The sequence below is a fragment of the Pipistrellus hanaki genome (assembly GCF_964339955.1).
Source record: "Pipistrellus hanaki genome assembly, chromosome: 3".
Classification (NCBI taxonomy): domain Eukaryota; kingdom Metazoa; phylum Chordata; class Mammalia; order Chiroptera; family Vespertilionidae; genus Pipistrellus; species Pipistrellus hanaki.
In genome coordinates, this window is record NC_140505.1 from 1783330 (window position 1) to 1804930 (window position 21601).

Consider the following 21601-nt stretch of genomic DNA (forward strand, 5'->3'; position numbering starts at 1 on the left):
TTGTTGTCTTTGATTTTGCGTTCTACTTGCATGAGTGCCAACAATACAGAGTGAGGCAAAAGTAAGTTTACAGTGTTTTTTTTTTTTATTATGTCATTTTCCAGTCAAACAATAATCTCTATTTTGAGTACCTACAACTGTAAACTCACTGTTGCTCCCCACTCAAGGCTGATGGAGGGCATGGGCGGGGTCTCATTTGATGCTTCCTGAAGGGTACAAGCTCCTCTGGCACACATCTTGAAATTGGGACCCCTACTTCCGTAATGCCAACCCAAACTCATTAGTCCCCAAACTGCCTACACAACACCATGATGTGTTTCTAATCCCTAGCAAGTATCTAGGAAAGGGTGTGTTCCAACTCACTAACAGGAGACAGTTGTGTTTTCCTATCTGATGTTACAAAAGCTGTCAAGGGTGCTTTGTACCTTCTGAACTCAAGGACCCCATCTGATTGCTGGTATATCTTTCACTGTCCATGACTTCTTTTTAAGATCTTTTTTTCTTTGTTTAATTTTATTTCGACTTGATGATGCGAAACGTCTGTGTTATGTCTCCTACAGTATCCAAACAGGCAGATGCCCATAGTTGGTGTGGCCAAGGAAAAGTGTGAGAGAACCCTATCGCAACACTCTTTCTTCTGTCAGGAGGCCTGAGATGACATCCTCAATGCCTCCCATCCAAAAGTTTGGGGAGTGTCTGCTCATCTCCTAGATTAAACATTACACAGGAAGGGCCCATCATTGACACTCCACCCAGAAGGCACAAGCCAATTTCCTCAATGGGAACTCACACAGAATCCAACATCTTTCTGCAATGAGTTTGAGACAATACTTCAATTTCTGCATCAAGGCACCTGGCAAGAGAGCTGCCTAGAACTTCAGCCAGACCTGCCAGAATACCAGAAATAAACCCAAACTCATCTTCTACCTGTCCCAGAGAAGAGCATGAAGATATCAAACCTCCAGCCTCCACACCAAGGCCCTCTTGTAAAGCCTTTCCAGGCTTTAAACGTGCCCCAGCTCTGACCAATTCCCCATATTCCAGGCCACTCCTCAGGATGGTCTTCATGAGAAAGGTGGAGGCCAGTGGAACTACGGGCTCTTGACAGATCCCTCCATTCCTCCTGCTGAGAAGCCCACCTCTGCTGCTCAGAGCCCTATCATATAGCAGACATGCATATGGCTGTTCTCCCATGTGAATTCTCTGGTGTCTTATGAGATTAGCATGTTGACTGAAGGCATTCCTACACTGACCACATTCATATGGTTTCTTTCTATAGTGTGTTCTGTTGTGACGTGTTAGCTCAGAACTTTGACCAAAAGCCTTCACACACATGAAACTTACATGTGGTTCCTCTCCCATGTGGATTTTCTTGTGGTTGCTAAGGCCAGAGCTTTGACTAAAGACTTTCCCCATACTGATGACAGTCATAATGTTTCTCCACAGGATGGATTCTCTTCTGATTCTAAAGTAATATCTTTGATTGAAAACTTTCTCACTTAGGAGACATTTACACTGTTTCTCTCTTTGTGAGTTCCCTCATGCTGTCTAAGGTAAGAACACAGACTGAAGGCTTTCCCAATATCATGACACTTATAAGGCTTCTCTCCAGTGGACATTCAATTGTGGATTCTATGATTAGTTTTGCAAAAAGCCATTTTAATATAGATGATATTCAAATTGTTTCCCTCCAGTGTGAGTCAGCATGTGTGGTCAGAGGCTGAAGAAATTACTAACAGCTCTCCCTCACATAATTTACCTGTGGTGTGAATTTCATTGTGCCTTCTAAGGTATGCCTCTTCAACAGGTGACTTTCCACAATGTTGGCTCACATAAGGATTCTCTCTTATTTGAATTAAATGTTGACTCACTTCTCATCTATGAGTAAATTCATCACTCAAATCAGTAGTTGGGATCCTTTTTCTATAACCAGTAGAGAGCTCCAAATCCAGGAAACGGTGGGAGCAGAGGTAGGATTCTAAATATGTTCTTAAGTCAGAGGTCATGGAATGCTCCATGGGCATGGTTGGGGAGGGCATGGACTGAGGCCGAAGGAACACCAGGGAGCGACACCTTTGTAGGGTGAAGCCCTAAAAGCTGTTTAACTTGGGATAAGTATGACCTTGACTGAGAAAAGGGTATTATTCAGGGACCTACAGTTGTTTCCCACACTAATCTCATTTCAAGGTACATCAGGTTTCCCTATACTCTTAGTGACATGAGCTTTTTGAGGCATAGTCTTTGTTTTAAAAAGAATCTGAAATGGTCAGAAATGAAAACCAATTGCAATGTGACATTTTTCAGAATTTTATTTGTATCAAATAAAAATGATAAAACAGAACTTAATAAATAAAAGGCACAAAGTCATGTGAAGTGTCCCCATCCTGATTTCCATCGAAATAACACAGTGAAACAGTCTCACCTCAGGACCACAGGCACAGCTTCAAATCTAGAGACCACACAGGTGGCCCTGCCCCAAGTTCCAGAAGGCAGACAGGTGCACACCTGATAAGAGACTCATTAATAGCTTCCTATTCCCATTAGACTTTAAAGGCTACTATTACAACTTGGCTTAATTTCCTATAAAATGGATTAAAATTTTAAAATCTACTTCCCATCTAAATTCTATAAATACCAACTTCAGTCCTTCAAAAAGTACCATTTGAAATATTACACCTTCATAAATAAAAAGCTCAGTAACTGGCCTGTGTGTCCCCAAGTATAATTGGCCTTACCACTATCTGTCCATACAGCACAGAAACCTCCAGAAACAGCTGCCCTCATGATGTCCCCTCCCACTTCCACTGTCAACACCAGGTGGCATGGGGCTGAAGAACAAGTATTTGCTGACATGGGGTATATCTCTCACCAACTCTTCAGAGAAGAGGATCCTTGAAGGGCCTCATAGAGGACACTCAAGGGGATCATGGGACAGAGACTCTGACTTTTTGGATGGAAGGGCACTAAGCAGAATGGGGAGAGGGCTTCTCAGTAGGAGGAAGGGAGGGATCTGTCAAGAGATTACAGGTCCAGTAGTCTCCATATAATCTCTTAAATACCATTCTGATGGATGGCCTGGAAGTTGTGGAATTGGTTGGAGCTGGGGCATGTTTCAAGCCCTGATAGTCTATATAAGAGGGCCCCCGTGAAGAGTCTGAAGGTTTGGTATTTTTGTGTTCTTCTCTGGAGACAGGAACGGTCTGAGTCTGGGTTTCTTTCAAGTGTCCTGGCAGGTCTGAGTGGAGGTCTGAGAATCTGTCTTGACTGGAGCCTTGATTCCTAGATTTAAGTTTTGTCCCAAAGTCAATGCAAGATGATGTTGCATGCTGTGTGAGTTCCCTTTGGGGAAATTGGCTCATGCCTGCTGGGTATGGGTTGTCAGTGGCAGGACCTCTCTGTCCATTATTTGGTCGAAGAGGTGTGCAGGTGCTCCCCTCAGCTTTGTTGATATGAGACATCGAGGAGGTCATCTCAGGTTTTCTGACAGGATACAGTGTTGATATAGGGGTATCACACATATTTCTTCTGGGTATAATAGATGGGAATACGCTGTAGGGAACATAACACAGAAACTTAACTTTGGGATTTTTAAAATCATCAAGTAGAAATAAAATTAAACAGGGAAAAAATATCTTAATACAAGTTATCAAGACATTGAAAGATATACCATCAATCAGTATACACATGATAAGGTCCTTGAGTTCAGTAGCAAAGAAGTTACAAAGTGCCCTTGAAAACTTCTTTTAACATCAGATGAGAAAACAAAAGTTCTCACAACTGTCTTCTGTTAATGAATTGCAGGAAGACATTTCTAAGCTTCCAATAGGGTTTGGATGCACATCATGGTGTTGTGTAGGTAGTTTTGGGAGTAATAAGTTTGGGTGGGGATTATGGAAGTAGGGGACCTGATTTCAAGATGCCTGGTTGCCCAGAAGGGATTGTACCTTTCAAAAAGCATCTAATGAGACCCCACCCATGCCCTCCACAAGCATAGAGTGTGGGGCAAGAGTTGGTCTACAGTTGTAGGTACTCAAAACACAGAGTTTGTTTGTTTGTTTGTTTATTTATTTATTTTTTATTAATTAATAGTGGCCCAATGCACGAAATTTATGCACATTAAAAGGAGTTTGATTAGAGGAAATATTTAATATTGCTATTTGCTTTTTTCTCTGTGATAGAAGTGTCAGAGATGAAAAAAAATAGTAAAATGTATATGAAAATCTTCCTCCTGTCAGAGTCTGGAGTGCACCATAAGACCCAGAATCAAGCTCCTACCCACCCATGTGCACCTCAAAAATCACGTGAAACTCAGACCCAGCCACCCCTCCCCATTGGGATAGGTGAAAACCTGTCTGGTCACACCCTTGTCAAGCCCCCCAGGCAGGGGTGCAGCCTCAGTTTGCCTGGCTCAGCACTGGGGTAGAAGGGGGTGCTGCCTTACGTCCCTATCAAGCCCTACTGGGCAGAGGCTTTGGACTGAGGCCCCTTGTCAGGCACTGCTAGGCGGGGGGTGTGACTTCGGAGGGGCGGCACACCCTCAGGGCCCCCGTCAAGCCCTACCTTTGAGGGGGTGCAGCCTGAAGTCCCCTGTCAAGCACTGCCAGGTGATGGTGTGGCCTCAGGTCCGCACGCCTGGTGCTGGGACGGAGAGCATGGCCTGAGGTCCCCTGTCAAGACCTATCTTGGAGGGGGTGCAGTCTGACGTCCCCTATCAAGCCTCACCAGATTGGGGGTGCGGCCTCAGGTCCCCTAGCCTGGTACTAGGGCAGAGAGCATGGCCTGAGGTCCCCTGTCAAGCTCCACAGGGGTAGGGAGGGCCCGGCCTCAGGTCCCTGCTGACTGCTCATTACAGGAATTCGGCCTCCATGGTGGGTGCAGATACCTTGTGTTAAAGAAACCCCCTCAACCTCTGTGGGAGCTGCCATCATTGCGGCACAGTGATGGCCAATTTGCGTATTCCCTTTTTATTATATAAAGGAAAACGGTAAACTTACTTTTGCCCCACTCTGTATTGTTGGCACTCATGCAAGTAGAACGCAAAATCAAAGACAACAAGAAAAATGACATTAGGAGACTAACTGGAGAAAGCACACGTTTCTCAATAGAAATTTCACAATTTCCTGAGAAAGGAAAGGAAGGAAGGAAGTTATGAGCCCCTGATGAAAGAAAAAGCTCAGCAACTGAGGACACTCATGCTCACATGGTCACAAGATTCTGTTTCTTCCAGCCAATTTTGCTGAGGCCTGTGCTAGGATCTCTGAGGAAATCTCTGGATCAGAGCCTGTCTCTGTTCCTCATGCCTGCTGGACAGAACATGGTGCCTGAGTCCCCCCATTTCTTGTCCCCAATAAAACAAGACTTTCCATGGCACAAACCTTTTCCCTGTGTCTGTGAGATCCTGGAGTGAGGACCCAGGCCTTGACCAGACTTGCCCTTGCCTCATCTCAGATCTTACTTCCATCTGGGAGCACTCAAGGATTTTTCACAAAGGACTTTCCTTTAATCCCATTGTCTTCCTGCCTCTCCTTGGCAGAGATCTACCATGTCCTCCCTCACCCCCATCCCCACAATTCACCCTCAGTGATTCTCAGGAAGCAAATGAAACTCTGATTGTGTCCACTGTCAGAGAGGAGCAGCATTCTCAATATCTCCATGTGCCTATCTTTGCCTGCGGTGGCAATGCAGTGTAGAGGTAGCACCCATTGCCTTCATAGGTTTCCCCAAGATTGGGTGCACCCTCCTGCAATGCCCACTGTGCTCTCTGCTCCAACTGCCTAACAGGGTTTTAAAAAGGACCAGTGTTCTGCAGATTCCTGAGTCCATGGTTTCATATTCCACTTCACCTTTTTGGAGCGCAGGGGCTGGGCGGTAGGATAGGATCCCATTGCAAAGCTTCTTGGGATACCAGAGGCTGCTTTCCTTGTGCCCAAAGGTCCCACAGTACTTGCATTTCAGCAGTGGGGAGAGAAGGTTTGTCAGTCACCACAAACAGCAGGTTTCAAAGGGGAACGGGAGAACAAATATATTTGTGGAGGTTACAGAGAGGGGCATAAGCATAGGACTAATGGGGTTCCAGTTTTTGAGGATATTATGGCGAGTCCCATACTCCATGTTAGGTAGGGTGGAATGCAGGTGAAAAATCTGGAGTTCTAAGTGTGACTATATAGACAGAAATTGAAGTTTTGCCCACAAAACAGGCTGTAAAGAACACTAACTAGGAAGTGAGGTGGTTTTTCTGAGTTCCAAAGGACCAGTCAACCTGGTGAGGATATTCCAGAGCAAGGTGACTGCTGGATGGGAAAGGACACCCAACTTATGGACACAGAAATTGCCTTGTTCAAACCCTGTCTCTGTCATCCATGCCACCTCCACTCTCTCAAGTTCCTGACAAAGCCAATCCCTCACTCATCTTGGGATTCTCCTCCTCTGGTGAGGGAGCCTTATGTTCCACTGGGGCCTTCTATGGCTGCTTCCCTTTCTGGGCCATCAAGCATCAGGGCCCTAACAGTGGGAAAGGATCTGCCACACCAACTGTGAGAGTCAGATCTTTCTGTCTCAGCTATGGACTAGTGAATCTACAGGGGGTGTGGAAAGAAAGAGAACCATTTCAATGTCACACAGAGAAAGCTCATCAAGCACCATCTGCTCCGAGTTAGGGAAAGAGCCCTCAGGAGCTCAGGAAAAACACCTGTCGCCCTTGAGATTCCTTCTTCCCATGCCCTGACTGTCCTCTCATTATTGCCTGCACCCTGGAGAGGACTCTAATGTGCGACAGCTGAGACTCGCCTGGTGGCTTTGATGTTTATGCATGAATAAGTGATCTAAAAGAGGAAACTGTAAATAGGTCTACCTTTTTATCCTAGCAGGTCAGACAGAGAAAGAGAATTTGCAGAGACTTACATTGTCAGAAAGGCATTGAGGATTGTGGCTCACACACTAGAAAGCAGAGGAATGTATGTCCCCTCTGGTAAATCTGAAGTTTTCATTGGACAGAAGAGGAGGCTATGTCCAAATGTAACTTCACAAACATATTGTCTCTTCTACTCGACTGGAAGCTTCACAGCTGAGGGCCTGGACTGTTTTATTTATTAAATAATTCTAATCTCAGTTTCCTATCCTTACCTGGTTTTTCGTGAGTGTGAAATGAAGACGTTAGAAATTAAGACTGAGGATATCAGTTATTTTGCTTTCAATACCCACAGCTTTACTACCAAGTTTCCATGTGTGCTCACACAAATGTTCATACAAATCACAACACCAGGGTCCATTTCCTTTGAAATTTACTCTTGGGAGTAGCAATGAGCATTGAGAAGATGTAGGTTTTCTCTCTCCTGCTTTGATATTCTATGAAAATGAAAGAATTGTTTTCCCACTGCCTAAACACATTATTCCCTAGTTTTCCTGGAGTCTGTCTCTCTGAGGGAAAAATCTAAGACCCCAATTGAAAGTAAATCTACCCAGTTTGTGCCTCTCAGTGTTTAATCATGGACCCATTAACCATGAGCTCACTGGTACCATTCCCACTTAGGGCACAGGCCTGGATTTCAGACTTAATCCCCAATTGAAGGCTTACAGAAGGCAGCCAATCAACGTTGCTTTCTCAACAATGTTTATTCTCTATCTCTCTCCTTTCTTCTCTTTCAAAATCCATAAATACATTTTGTTAAAGAAAGGAAACACACCTGAAATGGGTCTGTGCCCCTCTGGTTGTCAGCAGATTCTCAGGACAATCTGTGCTGGACCAGCCGCACTGGATGCCATGCAGCTCCGAAGGTGCCTGAGGAAGAGTCACGAGAACTTGCAATACAGGTGGACTATATGCTGGGTCAAGGCCACGTGACATGTTGGAGCTGACCATTCAATTAGCATAACCCCCCAGAAGGCAACAGGGATTGAAGGCAAGCTCTGTTGTGGGTCCTTAGGGCTCTCAGGCCTTTTCACTTTATGTGGACCCACGTGCTCAATATTAGGAAGACGTAGCTTCTATAAGGGAATGGAGTACTTGTGGTTATGCTTGCTGTTGCTTTTGCACTTGGCCGACTTCAGTGGCTGGCAAACTCATTAGTCAACAAAGCCAAATATCAACACTACACTGATTGAAATTTCCTTTTGAGAGCCAAATTTTTAAAACTTAAACTTCTTCTAATGCCACTTCTTCAAAATAGATTTGCTCAGGCCGTGGTATTTTGTGGAAGAGCCACACTCAAGGGGCCAAAGAGCTGCATGTGGCTCGCAAGTTGCAGTTTGCCAACCACGGGACTAGTTTAATATGGTGAGATGGATGTAAGACAAATGGGCAAGTATTGGAGTCCATCCATAGTGTGTACAACCAATGGTTCACCCACCTCCAAAGCTCTTCAAGTTTCAAACTGAAGTTCCAATTCTATGAAATTTCCCTCTTTATCCTTCCTCACTGTAGACATTCTGCCACCATAGTCTCCTCTCCCTCTGAGAAGCAGAGGCTGTAGGAAATCTCCAGGAAAGGAGCCCCTAAATTTGTTCTAGTTGTTCTAGCTGATTTGACACTTTGCCTTCCACATAGGCACAGGGAGTGATATATCAGCACATGCTGTAGTCTTTTCCTGTGGGGGAAATTACAGGAACAAAAAAGCCCCTTTTCCTTTTGATTGATACTTGATACTTTCTTCCATTTCTCTTCCATGGACATCTGGTAAGGTCTTGTTTGAGGTAGAGGCCTAGGTTTTTACTGATAGATTTCGAGGAAGCAAAACATGAACCATCCCATTGGAGAATTTCCTGCTGCATTCCATCGAGTATTTCCTTCAAACCAGTTCAACCAATCAGGCCCAGCTCCCACAGGCACAGGTGGGGCGTGTCTGATTTTGAATTGTGGGCACTCTGGGCAGTTTCCTATTTAAAAATCTGCATATATTTGAATTCCCAGTGACCTTCCCATTTGTCTTTCCTCAATTGTGAATGAATGTGCCCCCCTGGTGACCCTGATCTGGCCCTGGTACTGTAGCCCAACCTCTCTGGTTCCTAAATCCTTGAACTCACTCTGGCAACTGAGTTTCCCAGGAGCTGCCTGTCTCTGCTTGTCCTGCCTCTCGACTCAACTAAACTCAGCCACATTCCACCTGAAAAAGGAGGATGTCTACTTTCAGCATCACTAACTCAAGTCAGGTTTAAGGGTGTCTTGTCTGAACACAAAGTCATTTTTCTATGGGAATTAAACAACACTGCATACAGTGTGTTGGTCTAATTTTCATAATTAAGTAATTGTTCATTTTGTTTCTCATGTCTGCAAATGGAATCTTTTGGAATTTTGCCATATATCAAAAGTATTTCCTGGTGAAAATTTTCTCAATTTTGGATGCATTAGCTACCACTTGTTTAATGCCACTTATTTGAATCAGGGGTTTTGCATTTGTTTCTAAAAAACTTTACTAAGCTTTTTGAATTGGACTGACCCCTCCCCCATCCCCCAAAGTTCTGTGTACTATCAGTAATCGTTATTCTAAATCATCTCACATAAGTAGTGGAGCATGTTGGTATAAAATGTCCAATTGGGTGGGCTCCTTACAAAACACCCAGGTCTCCTGTGCTATAACCCCCTACCCTGGACCCTAAAGTCTGACCTGCATTGCACATCTTGTGTCCTGCAGGACATCACACTGATGGACTAGGCTAGGGGCTCTGACATCAGTCTGCCTGGGAGCCTCAGGGTTCTCTGGGTTCCCACATCTCAGCTCATTGTTATAGTTATTGGCTTCTTCTGTGCTCCTGGGCCAGTGGGGTGGGAATGGGGGGTATGTGGCTGTGGACGGAGTGAGCACCAGTGCATCTGGCCTCCTTTGGTGGAGATGGGCATGTCTGTTTTCAGGGGCACAGGTGCCCACTCAGAGTTTTATTATTGAGGATATTTCCTTTCCATGGACACCTGGTGGGACTTAGTCCAAAGGTATATCCTTTGCACAGGATGTTTGTTAGCAATAGTGCTTCCTGTGCACCTAAAGTGATGTGGACCCACCTTCTAATGAAAACAAGGACATGAAATCACACACTTTGATTGGTCTCTGAGAGGTGTTTGCTCAGAATTACAGCAGAATTCAACTATCTATGGGAGGAACCTATTCCCGTAGGCAGACCATACACTTAATTCCTCATCCTCCCCAGATGTGGTTACCATTTCCCCACCCTGCCTCTATAGTGAGATCACCTGGGGGGAGATTTCAGGAAAATAAATATATGTCCATTTCAACCAAAGAATTACTCCTTCACTGGGTCTCAGTGAGGTGCCTGGTTTGGGGACAGTACTTGTTGGGAAGAGCACAGGTCAGCACATTGAAGTTGAGGTTCAATAAGGGTGTTTATTGAAGGACAACAAAGTTCTCTAGGAACAGAGTGCTGAAATCCTTTCATTTTGCTTGGGGCAAACACATTTTGTTAATTATTTAATAAGCAGTTTAAAAGGTGGTAATAGATTTAGGGAAATTATCTTACTATAGCTTTATTTTCTGAGCTGTTTTTTGGGGGTGAGGAACAAACATTTAAGGCCAAGTTGAAATTATTATACGATACAAAAATACTGATTTCACTAAGATACACACTGTGCACAGAGACTTAGTGTTCCACCCCCATTCCTAATTACTTCAGTGTAGCTGAATTCACAACATTGAGAACAAAAATCGAAGAGCTTTCTGGGTTCATGTGGGCAGAATTCTGTCCCCTGTCATCATATTGGAGACCTTGAATGAGGAATCACCAAGACTTTTAGGTGAGGTACCTCTGCTGTGTCTCCATGACTTTGCCTTACAGGGTCACACCACTCAGAGACATCTAGCCTTTGGGGCTGAAGACTAGTGTCAGCACCATGGCTTGGAATGGGACAGGTGGTGATGGTTGGAAGACAAATGAGGGAACTGAGGTGTGTCAAAAGAGCCATTGGAGAAAGGGCTCTGTGAACCTGAAATGTGGTTCTCCCCCCACCAGATGAAGGGTACAGATCTGAAAGTATGTGTTCAAAACTGCATGAGGAAAACTAGAACTCCATCATTTAGCTTTTCCAGCAGCATATTTTATTGTTCAAATACTAGCAAACATTGCTATATTTTAAGATGAATTTCTTACAAAATTCTGCACTCAGTGTCTCCAGACCACTTAAGCCTTCTACATTTGATGCCTTACATTTATTTGTCAACAACTTTATTTCCTAAAACACTTTATTATTTGCTGAGTTATGTGTTGAAAAACTATTTTAGAAAATTTCACACACATGCAGACACACATATGATCACAGCTTGTGATATGAAATCTGAGATATTTATGCTTTGGTTTTAGGATTGCTATATCCTTTGGTTTGTGAAACTTAAGTGTGACTAAGAAATCAGTGATCAATGAATGCCTTTTCTTTCAGACACATTGGTTTGTACAGTATGAATGCTCACATTTCCCACGAGTGTTGCTTTATGAAAAAGAGGTTTCTTGTGATTTTACTCTGAATAACTTCACTGGAGTGAATGATCTGTATAGAAATGTATGGATTTCCTCATGAGGGTCCATGTACTCATTTCCTGTTTTAGTGTTTTGTCCTCCCCGAGTTTAAAGTTTACAGAAAACCTGTAATTATGCTGAAGATTTGTCAATTATGACCGCAGTCCTAGGGTTTGTCCTGGTGAAATTGATTCCTTTTGACCAATAATTATTATTATTTTTTTTTTAAAAAAGCCTTACAAATTCTCCTCTGAACAATATGTGAAGTGTCTTCAAAGTTCAGAGCTGTTGCACATGACTTATAAATTAGCACTTCATGATGTGAGTTTTCATGTTATCTGAGATCAGGCCAATGATTAAAGGCTTACACAAAGGCATCATGGAGATGGATCTGCTCACATATTAAAGGTCTTTCAAGTCAAGGCACATGAAGATGAATGGATCTCCCACATTGCTTGCTGAGTGTTTCTTTCATGTATGAGTCTGCAGGTGTGTTCAAATGCTAAAACTATAATTAACATGTCTTTCATAATCAGTAAATATGTAATGTCATGTCAGGACATGTCATGTCAGGCTATCTACTGGAGGCTTTCATGATTTCCTCTTTTGTATTGGATTCCCTCAGGTTTTTTCAGGGAAGAACAATAACTGCAAGATTCCCCCACATAACTGAATTTCACATGTTGTTCTCCAGTGTGAGTTCTCTGGTGTCTTATGAGATTAGCATGTTGACTGAAGGCATTCCCACAGTCATGACACTCATAAGGCTACTCTCCAGTGTGCATTCCATTGTAGTTTCCCAGGTTAGACCTTTGCCAAATTCCTTTCTCACATAGATGACACTCAAATGGCTTCTCTTCAGTGTGAGTCATCTAGTGTCGGTTGAGGCTGAAGCCATTACTAAAGCATTTCCCACATTCACCTAATTTACTTGTGATGTGAATTTCTTGGTGTATCTAAGGCACACCTATTCACTGGCTGACCTAAGATTTCTTTTTTATATGAATTAAGAAATTTTGAGTAACAGGAGACCTATGAGTAAATTCATCACTCAAATCAGCCTTTGGGATCCTTTTTCTAGAAACCATGGAGACCTCTCCATCTCAGAGCATGGTGAGGGAAAATGTAGGATTCTGGACATGTTCAGACATCACACAAGTCAGAGACCATTCCTGGGGTTGGGGGGGGGGGGTGAGGGTGAGGGTGTGGGTGGAAAGAGAAGAAATTGAGGTGTCCAGAGAGCGGCACTGAGGCTGCTGAAGGACCACAAGAGAGGGACACTTTTGTAGTGTGAGGCCCTAAAGGCTGTTAGTGCTTTTTAGGGAGGAGATGATCTTGATTGAGAAGAAGGAATTATAAAGGGACCCACAAGTGTTGCCCAAACTAACCTCATTTTGAGGTATTCCAGATTCCCCTCTAATCTCAAGGACATGACCTTTGGGGCACAGTCATTGTTTAAAAATGTTTCAAAGTGGACAGAAATGAAAACCAATCACCATGTGACTTATTCTACATACTTTTATTGTTATAAAAAAAAGTATAAAACAGAACTTTAATATGACATTCCATAAACTAAAAGTATGAAGTCATGGTAAGAGTCTCAACCTGATTTCAACAGAAGCAACACAGCATAGGAAACAGTCTCACCTCAGGACAACAGGCACTGCTTCACATCTACAGACCACACGGATGGCCCTGCCCCAGGTTCCCCCTGGCAGACAGGTGCATACCTGATCAGATACGTTACATACCTCGCTATATCCATTGGACTTTAAGGACAATTATTACAACTTAACTTAATTTTACATACAATAATTTAGAATTTCTAAAAACGTACTGATGTTATCAGTTCAATAAGCCCAAACTATAGTTTATTATAAAATATCACTACACCTACATAAATTAAAAGTGAAATTACTGAATCTGTGTGCCCCGAGCCTGATCAGAACTCCCACCGTAGCACAGAAGGGAAGCTCTGATTCGCCAGAAACATTTGTTTTCAGTGATCTTCCCACTCTAGTTTCTCAGGCATCTCCAGGTAGCCTGAGGCTGAAGAACATGTCTTCCTGATATGGAGTGGCTCACTTGCCATCACCTTTTTCAGAGGAAGAGGAAAGCTTTAGGGCCTCAAGGAGGACACTCAAAGGGACACAGGGACAGGCTTCCTCTGACTTCTCAGCGGTAGGAGTGATCTGAGCAGGAGCAGTGAGCTTCTCAGCAGGAGGGTGGGAAGGAGGTGTCATGGGCATGGTGCTCCATGGGCCTTCAATGTCATGAAGACCTTTCTGCAGGGCTGGCCTGGAACCCCAGGAATTGGTGGGAACTGGGGCATGTGGCAGGGCTGGAGAGTCTGGAGGAGAGTGCCCTGGAGCAGAGGCTGGGGATCAGGACTCTGTGCTCTTCAGGCAGGGGCTGAGTATGGGTTTCTTCTGGGGTTTCTGGCAAGTCTGGCTGGAGGTCTGTGCTGCTCTCTTGCCAGACACCTTGATGATGAGAGGAGAGTCCTGGCCCACACTGTGTGCAGCAGCGTGTTGGATGCTGAATGAGTTCCCATCAGGGAACTTGGCCTGTGGCTGGTGAATGAGGGTTTGGTCCAGGCCCTGGATTCTGAAGGCACAATGGGGTCTGTTGTCCTTCTCATGGACACTATGTGTGGGATCCAGGTCAAAGTGTGTGCCTTCTGTGTGATGAGAGTCCGTGACAGGCCCTTCCTATCCATTCTTTGATCCAGCAGGTAAGCAGGTGCTTCTCTCAATGGGAGATGCTGTGGATGTCATGACACGTTTCCTTTTTGGTGAACAAGTTAGATCAGTGTCTCCGACATATTTCCTCTTGGTGTTGTGCTCTGGTCTCTCTGTGTGTGGATCCTATAAGATACACAACACAGATGTTACACATTTGAATTTTTTCACTATCAAGTAGAAAATAAAAGTAAACCAACTACAAGATCTTGTGACATGATATGGACTGCAAAGGAAAAGCCAATAACGAAAGTAAAGAAGGTGAGGCCCCTGAGCTCTGTTGGATAGAATATACAATGACCCCTTGATACCCTGTCTAACATCAGATAGGAAAACAGGAAGTTCTCACAGCTGTCTCCTGTTAGTGAAGAGGAAACAACCTTTTCGAGCCTCTTCCATGGAATGAACACTTCTTGGCGTTCTGAAGGCAGTGTGGGGACTAATGAGTTTGGGTGGCTAATTAGAGAGAAGGGATTCTGATTTCATGATGCCTGGTTTCCCACAAGGGATGGTGTCTGGTCGAAACATCTAATGAGAGCACACCCTTGCCCTCCAACAGCTTAACAGGGGTCCTCAAACTTTTTAAAGTGGGGGCCAGATCACGGTCCCTCAGAGAGCTGGAGGGCCGGACTATATGAACTACTAATTCCTACTGTAACACCTCGGCTGCGCTCACTGCCCAAAAAACCTGGTGGGCCGGATCAGACTCCTCTGCGGGCGGCATGTGGCCCGCGGGCCATAGTTTGAAGACCCCTGGGAAGGTGGGTCAAAAGTAGGATAAAGTTGTTGGACCATGAAAGACAGAGCTTATTGCTGTATTATTATTTATTATTTTACTATTTTCCATAGGAATACTGTAACCCCACTTTTGCCTCATCCTATATAGTTGAGACACATGCAAGTATAGGCCAAATAAAAGACACCAAGAGAAATGAATTAGGAAATTACATTAGAGAAAGCATGTGAGTTCCCATTGAACTTTCACCATTTCCTCAGAGAGAAGACAAAAAGATAAGTAGGGTGACCCTGATGCAATGAAAATACCATCACCTGCGGACACTCACCCTCACATAGGAAAGGGATTCTGTCTCTTCCTTCCCATTTTTCTGGGGTTTAATTGTGGGCTTCCAGGGAAATCTCCTGCAAGGACCTTGTCTATGTTCTTCATGCCTGCAACACAACACATAACACCTGTGACACCCCATTTCTTCTCTGCAAGGAAGGCGATGCTTCCCCTGCCCCACACACATTCCCACTTCTCGTGATCCAGGGAGCGAAGTCCCATGTGCTTACCAGACTGACCTTTGCCTCAACTCAGATCCCCTCCCAAGGAACCAACTTGGGCTTTTCATGAAGGACATTCTTACATTCCATTTCCTCTCTGCCTGATAACTTTATAGATTAAAGGTGTTCCCAGCACCAACCCTACCACCATTCACCCTCATTGATTGCCTAGGAATTGTATGAACCTGGGATTGTGACTGGTAAAGACATGGGGATTTTTCTCTCTGGGTCTCTGAGTTTGAGTGGAGATGTCAAGGCATACAGTGTAGAGGTAAGGACACAGGCTTCATAGATTCCGCCTTGTGCCACTACCTGCGTTACACTTTGCCTGGTGACTCGAGTCACTTTCCCCAGGCATTCCATGTGGGCACACGGACGGCTGTGCCGCCACAGGTGACAGTCTTTTCCTGGGGTGGATGTCCAGGTGATGGGACTTTTTCTTTTAGGCGATTCTCCTCCTGGGTGATACCTGAGAGATTCTTCAGATGCTCGTCCACTGACATATGACACAGCATAGGTGGAGGCCAAGCCTCGGCTTATACTAAGAAATTTTGGGGAATCAAAACAGGTTCCATTTCATAGGGACCTTTGGCTTTTTCCTTCCACAGGGATTTGCACTCGCTGACAATCAGTCTCTCAGGACCAGTTGGCGGCTGGCTATACAGGTGGGGCCTGTTCACTGGCAAAATGTGGGCACTCTGGCTGGATTCCTATGTTATCATTTGTGTGTATTTGAACTGCCAGTGACTTTCCATTTCTCTATCATGTATGGATCAATGAGCCTGTAAGTTTAGCCTGGTCAAGTCCAAGAACCCTGGCTCCTCTCTCCCATTTCCCCCCCCCCCCGCCCCCCCTGCCCTGGGCTCAGCCAATGTGGCAGAGCCTCCTGTCCCTACTTGTCCTGACCTTGACCTGAACTCACTCCCCACTGTGCTTGTTGGGTGAACACAGGGCAGCACAATGGATCTCCTGGGAACAACTCCCTTTGTGGTTGAAGTTAATTCTGGGGCTTGTTGAAGGAGCAGATTCTTTTTTTTTTTTTTTTTTTTTTTTGTCTTAAATGTATTTTCTTTCTTTATTTTAAAAAAATATATTTTATTGATTTTTTAAAATTTTTTTGCCCCCCTCCCTCCCTCACATACATACTCTCCCTCCCCAGAGTTTTATGTCCATTGGTTGCACTTATATGCATGTATACAAGTCCTTCGGTTGATCTATTATCTCCCCCAGTTCTTCCGAAGAAGCACATTCTAATCTGGGGAAACAAAGTGGTAAACATCCTTTTATTTTTGCCTCGGGGCAGTAAATCTTGTTTTGCTTTGTTTTATCTTAAGGAAACAGCTTGAGGCATATTACATTTAGGAACTTTCTCTGCAGCTCTACTTTTCTGGGCTACTGCGGATATCAGTGAGAATCTAATAAAGTTCAATGTGGAGTGAATGTTGGGTAGAAATATTGGAGTCAAATAAGATTGAGAGTGTGGTCAGAGAGTTCACTGTCCACCACACACCCACCACCAACCTATTGCTCCATTCAGAGCTTTGAGAAAAAATGAAACTGAAACAGCTTTCTGGAGGCCAGATGCGCCAAACCTTGTTTCCCGGATCAACTAAGAAGAGACATAAGGTAATGTGCCACCAAGATTTTTACCTGTGGAGCCTTGATATGGCCCAATGTCATTGCCCGAGCAGGGTTATGTCACACAGAGACACCTAGCAGGTGAGGCTGAAGGTCATAGCTATGTCATCACCAGGGTTTGGAAGGAGACACATGGTATCGGCGGGAAGATAGACACAGGGAACCGAAATGTTTCCAAGCAGCCAATGGGGAAAGGGCTTTGTGAAACTGAGGTCTGGTTCTAATTCCACAGCTGAAGGGTACAAACTGAATGGATGAGTTCACAATTGCAAGAGGAAAAATCAAAACATCAACATTTTGCTTCTTTAGCAAAAGACTTTAATGTTCAAACATCTGCAAGTATTGCTGTTCAAATGGATGTAATTCCTACAAACTTACACGTTCATTCAAAGTTTAGAGAGCACACTAGCCACTTGCATTGGATGCCATGGTTCTATAAACAAGTTTACTTTACACAAACACTCAACTACCTGCTGAGTGTTTTCTTGAAGATTCATCAAAATCTTCACACAGGCACATGCACACACACACACAGACACACACACACACAGACACACACACACACACACACACACACACACACACAGGCAATACACACAAACACATGGGCACTCATTTTTTTCTAATAAAAAATCTAACTAAGTATTTCTGTGTCCATTTAGGATTGTTGTATCCTTGGTGTAGGATATTTTAGACTAAGTAAAGTAGAAGTGATCAAGTCATGCCTTGTATTTCAGACACATGGGTTTGTACAGTGTGAATGCTCACATACTTTATGTGATAAGTGTTGTTGGATGAATTAAAGTTTCGCCTGATTTTACACTGAATAAGATCAGTAGAGTGAATGCTCTGTAAAGAAGTGTTTGTGTTTCATGATTCCTTCTCCTGTGTTGAGTTCTGTTATGTTTTATAAGGGAAGAACAACGACTGGGTAATTTGCCACGTAGCTGACATGCCTAGGGCTCTCCTCCGGTGTAGGGACTCTATGGACTGATGAGATTAGCATGTTGACCGAGAGCATTCCCACACTGACCACATTCACCTGGTTTCTACCTGGTGTGCATTATGTTGTAATGGATAAGCTCAGCCTTTTGCCTGAAAGCTTTCCCACACATGAGGCACACGTGTGGTTGCTCTCCCGAATGGATTCTCTAGTGCTGGTTAAGGCCAGTGCTTTGACTAGTGACAATCATAAATTCTCTTCCCTTGTTAGACTGTCTCCTGTTTTTCTAAGATAAGAACTTTCATTTAAAGCTTTGTCACAGAGGGGACATTCATATGGTGTCTCTCCTGTGTGGACAGTCTCATGCTGTCTAAGGAAAACCATGACTGAAGGCTTTCCCACACTCAAAAGGCTGATCCCCAGTGTGCATTGGATTGCGGTTTCTAAGCTAAGACCTTTGCCAAAAGCCTTCCCCACATGGATGACATTCACAAGGTTTCTCCCTAGGCTGAGTCATGTTCTGCCATCTGAGTTTGAAAACATTACTGAAGGGTTTCCCACAATCATGTAGTTTCCATTTGTTGTGAATGTCCATGTGTACACCAAGGCATTCATCTACCGTGGGTGAATTTTCTCACTGTTGGCTGACATATGGTCCCCCCACCCCCCCTTTTTTTTTTTTACATGAGTATAGGAATGTGGAGACACAGCTGAACTATGTATGAGTCAATTCATCACTGCAATCAGCCTTTGGGACCCTTTTCCTCAAACACAGGGGAGCTCTCTTCTCAAGACATGGTTTGGTCAGAGGTAGGATTCTGGACATGTTCTTTATTCGTCCAAGTCAAGGAGTGTTCCTAGAATGGGGTGGGTTGTGAGGGGCTGAGGGGTTCTGGAAGGGACATGGAGGCACCCGAGGCAACACAAAGAGGAACACATTGGAGGGTGAATCACTAAGGGCTGTCAGTGCCCCTTAGGGTGAGGATGATCTTGACAGGAAAGAAGGAATTAGTCAGGGACCTACAGGTGGGGCCCAAGCTAATGTCGTATTAAGATACATCAGATTCCAGTCTACTCTCAGAGAGCTGAGAATTATGGTAGAGTTGGTATGCCACAAATGACTAAAAAGGATCAGCAAGGAAAGAAACTCAATCTCAACATGACATATTTTGCAGAATTTTATTAGTATTAAAGAAAAATTATATAAAACAGAATTTAATAAAGACTTTCATAAAGCCAAGGTACAGAGTCATCAGAAGAGTTCACATCCAGGTGTTCACGGAAATAACTCAACACAGTGAAAGAGTTTCGCCTCAGGACCAGAGGCACTGCTTATAAACTGAATATCTCACAGGGAGTCCTGACCCACGTTCCCCCGAGGCAGACAGGGGCACACCTGTTAGAAATTCATTCTATGGCTTCCTCTTTCCATTAGAATTAGAGGCCAGTGTTACAACTTAATTTCCTATACAATGGATTCAACTTTATAAAAGTAATCACACATATAAAAGTATGCCCCATTTATAAGTACCAAGTACAGTTTCCTAAAAAACTTTCATTTGACTTATCACTACACATTAAAAACACAGGAACTGGGACTCTGTGTCAGCAATCCTTGTCAGACTTCTCAACATCTGAACACAGCACAGCAGGGAGGCTCTGGCCCACCACAAACAGCTGCATGAGTAACTATGCCCTCCCCAGATCTACAGTTGGTCGGCACCCGGGGGCATGGGGCCAAGGAACAAGTCTTTGCTGACAATGGACTTCTCACTGGCCATCGTCACTCTCTGAAGAGGAAGAGGAAAGCTGAAGGTCCTCCTGGAGGACACTCAAGGGATCCTGTGACCAAGTCCCTGTCTCTTCTCCAGGGCGAGAGGGATCTGAGAAGAAAGAATTCTCAACAGGAGGCATGGAGGGAGATGGCACCAGATAGCAGCTCCACTGGCCTTCTTTTGACCTCTTAAAGACCATTTTGATGGGACTCCGTGGAGTGGCTGGATTCTGGGGCTCCTTTGAGGGCTGCAGGGTCTTGGCTAGAGGGCTCTCCTGCTGCGGCTGGGGGTCTGCTCTCTGCATGCTCTGCTGCGGGGACGGGCAGGGGCTGAGTCTGGGCTCCTTTCTGGCCTTCTTGCAGAGGTGGATGGAGGTCGGGGCCGCTCTCTTGCCTGGCGCCTTGATGCTGAGACTGGAGTGCTGGCACACACTCTTTGCAGCAGGATGTGAGATGCCAGGTGAGTTCCCAGCAGGGAACTTGGCTTGTGCCTGAGGCTTGAGGGTGTGGCCCAGGCCATTGGTGCTGAAGAAAGAACGAGGCTTGCTGTGTGTCTGCTGGACACTGTTCTTGGCATCCTGGACTGGGGGTGGCTTGTTGTGTGTCTGCTGGACACTGATCTTGGCATCCTGGACAGGGGGTGGCTTGTTGTGTGTCTGCTGGACAGTGTTCTTGGCATCCTGGACAAGGCGTGTGCCCCCTGGCCTAGGCGTGTGGGTGACAGGAACTCTCTGCCCATTATGTAGTCCAGAACGTGAGCAGACGATCCCCTCAGCTTTTTGGATGGGAGGCGCTGAGGGTGTCACCTTATGTTTCCCGCCAGGTGACACAGTGCTGAGACAGGTGTCTGGCACATGCTTTCTCTTGGGAGTGGGGATGGGCATCGGCCGGGTTGGACGCTGTGGGAGACACAATGGAGAGGTTTCACATGAGCAAGTCCTCACCGTCAAGTGTCAATCAAATGAAAGCAAGACCAAAACCAAGAGCTGAAGAAGAGCTATGGACAGTGAGAGAACACTAGCCATCAATGTGCAGATGAGGAAGCCAGCCTGGTGGGGATTTCTTAAGGTAGGGGACCCTGGCAAGGGAGAGGACCCTCCACCTAGAGACACAGAACTTGCCTTGTCCGAAGCCTGTCTCTGTCATCCATGCCAACCCCTCAGGTTCCCCAGTGAGCCGAACCCGTACTCACCCTGAGAAACACCTCTTGTGGTACGGAATCCTTGCTGGCCACTTGGGCCCTGTGTGGCTGCTTCTCTTTTCGGACCTGCCAGGGTCTGCAGGGCCCCCGAATTGGGTCACGATCCGCCATGGCACACACCACCAAAGACCTTCCCGTCCTTTGCTCTCAGCTATGCACTTGGGAATCTCCTGTAGAAAATGGAAATTGAAACTTTTCAAAGACCCACCTAGGGCAAGCTCCTCTGGCACCGTCTGCTTCAAATCTGCTCAAGAGACCTCATGCCCTCAGGGAAAACATCTCTGTCTACCCTGTGACTTCTCCTTCTGAGTCCTTTGTCCGTCCTCTCATGATTTCCTTCCCCAGGGCAGGACTCTAAGGTGTCACAGCTGAGACTCACTTGCTAAATGGGATGTGCCTGCATAAAGGAGGGATTTCAAAGTGGAGACTGGGATTAACTCTATCCTCCGTGTCCTAGTATAGGCCGGAAAAGACAGTATTTCTCGGGGCTTTCACCATCATCAAAGCATTTGGAATTGTGGGAGACTTTCTCAAAAATCAAAGGAAAATATGCTCCCCTCTGGAAA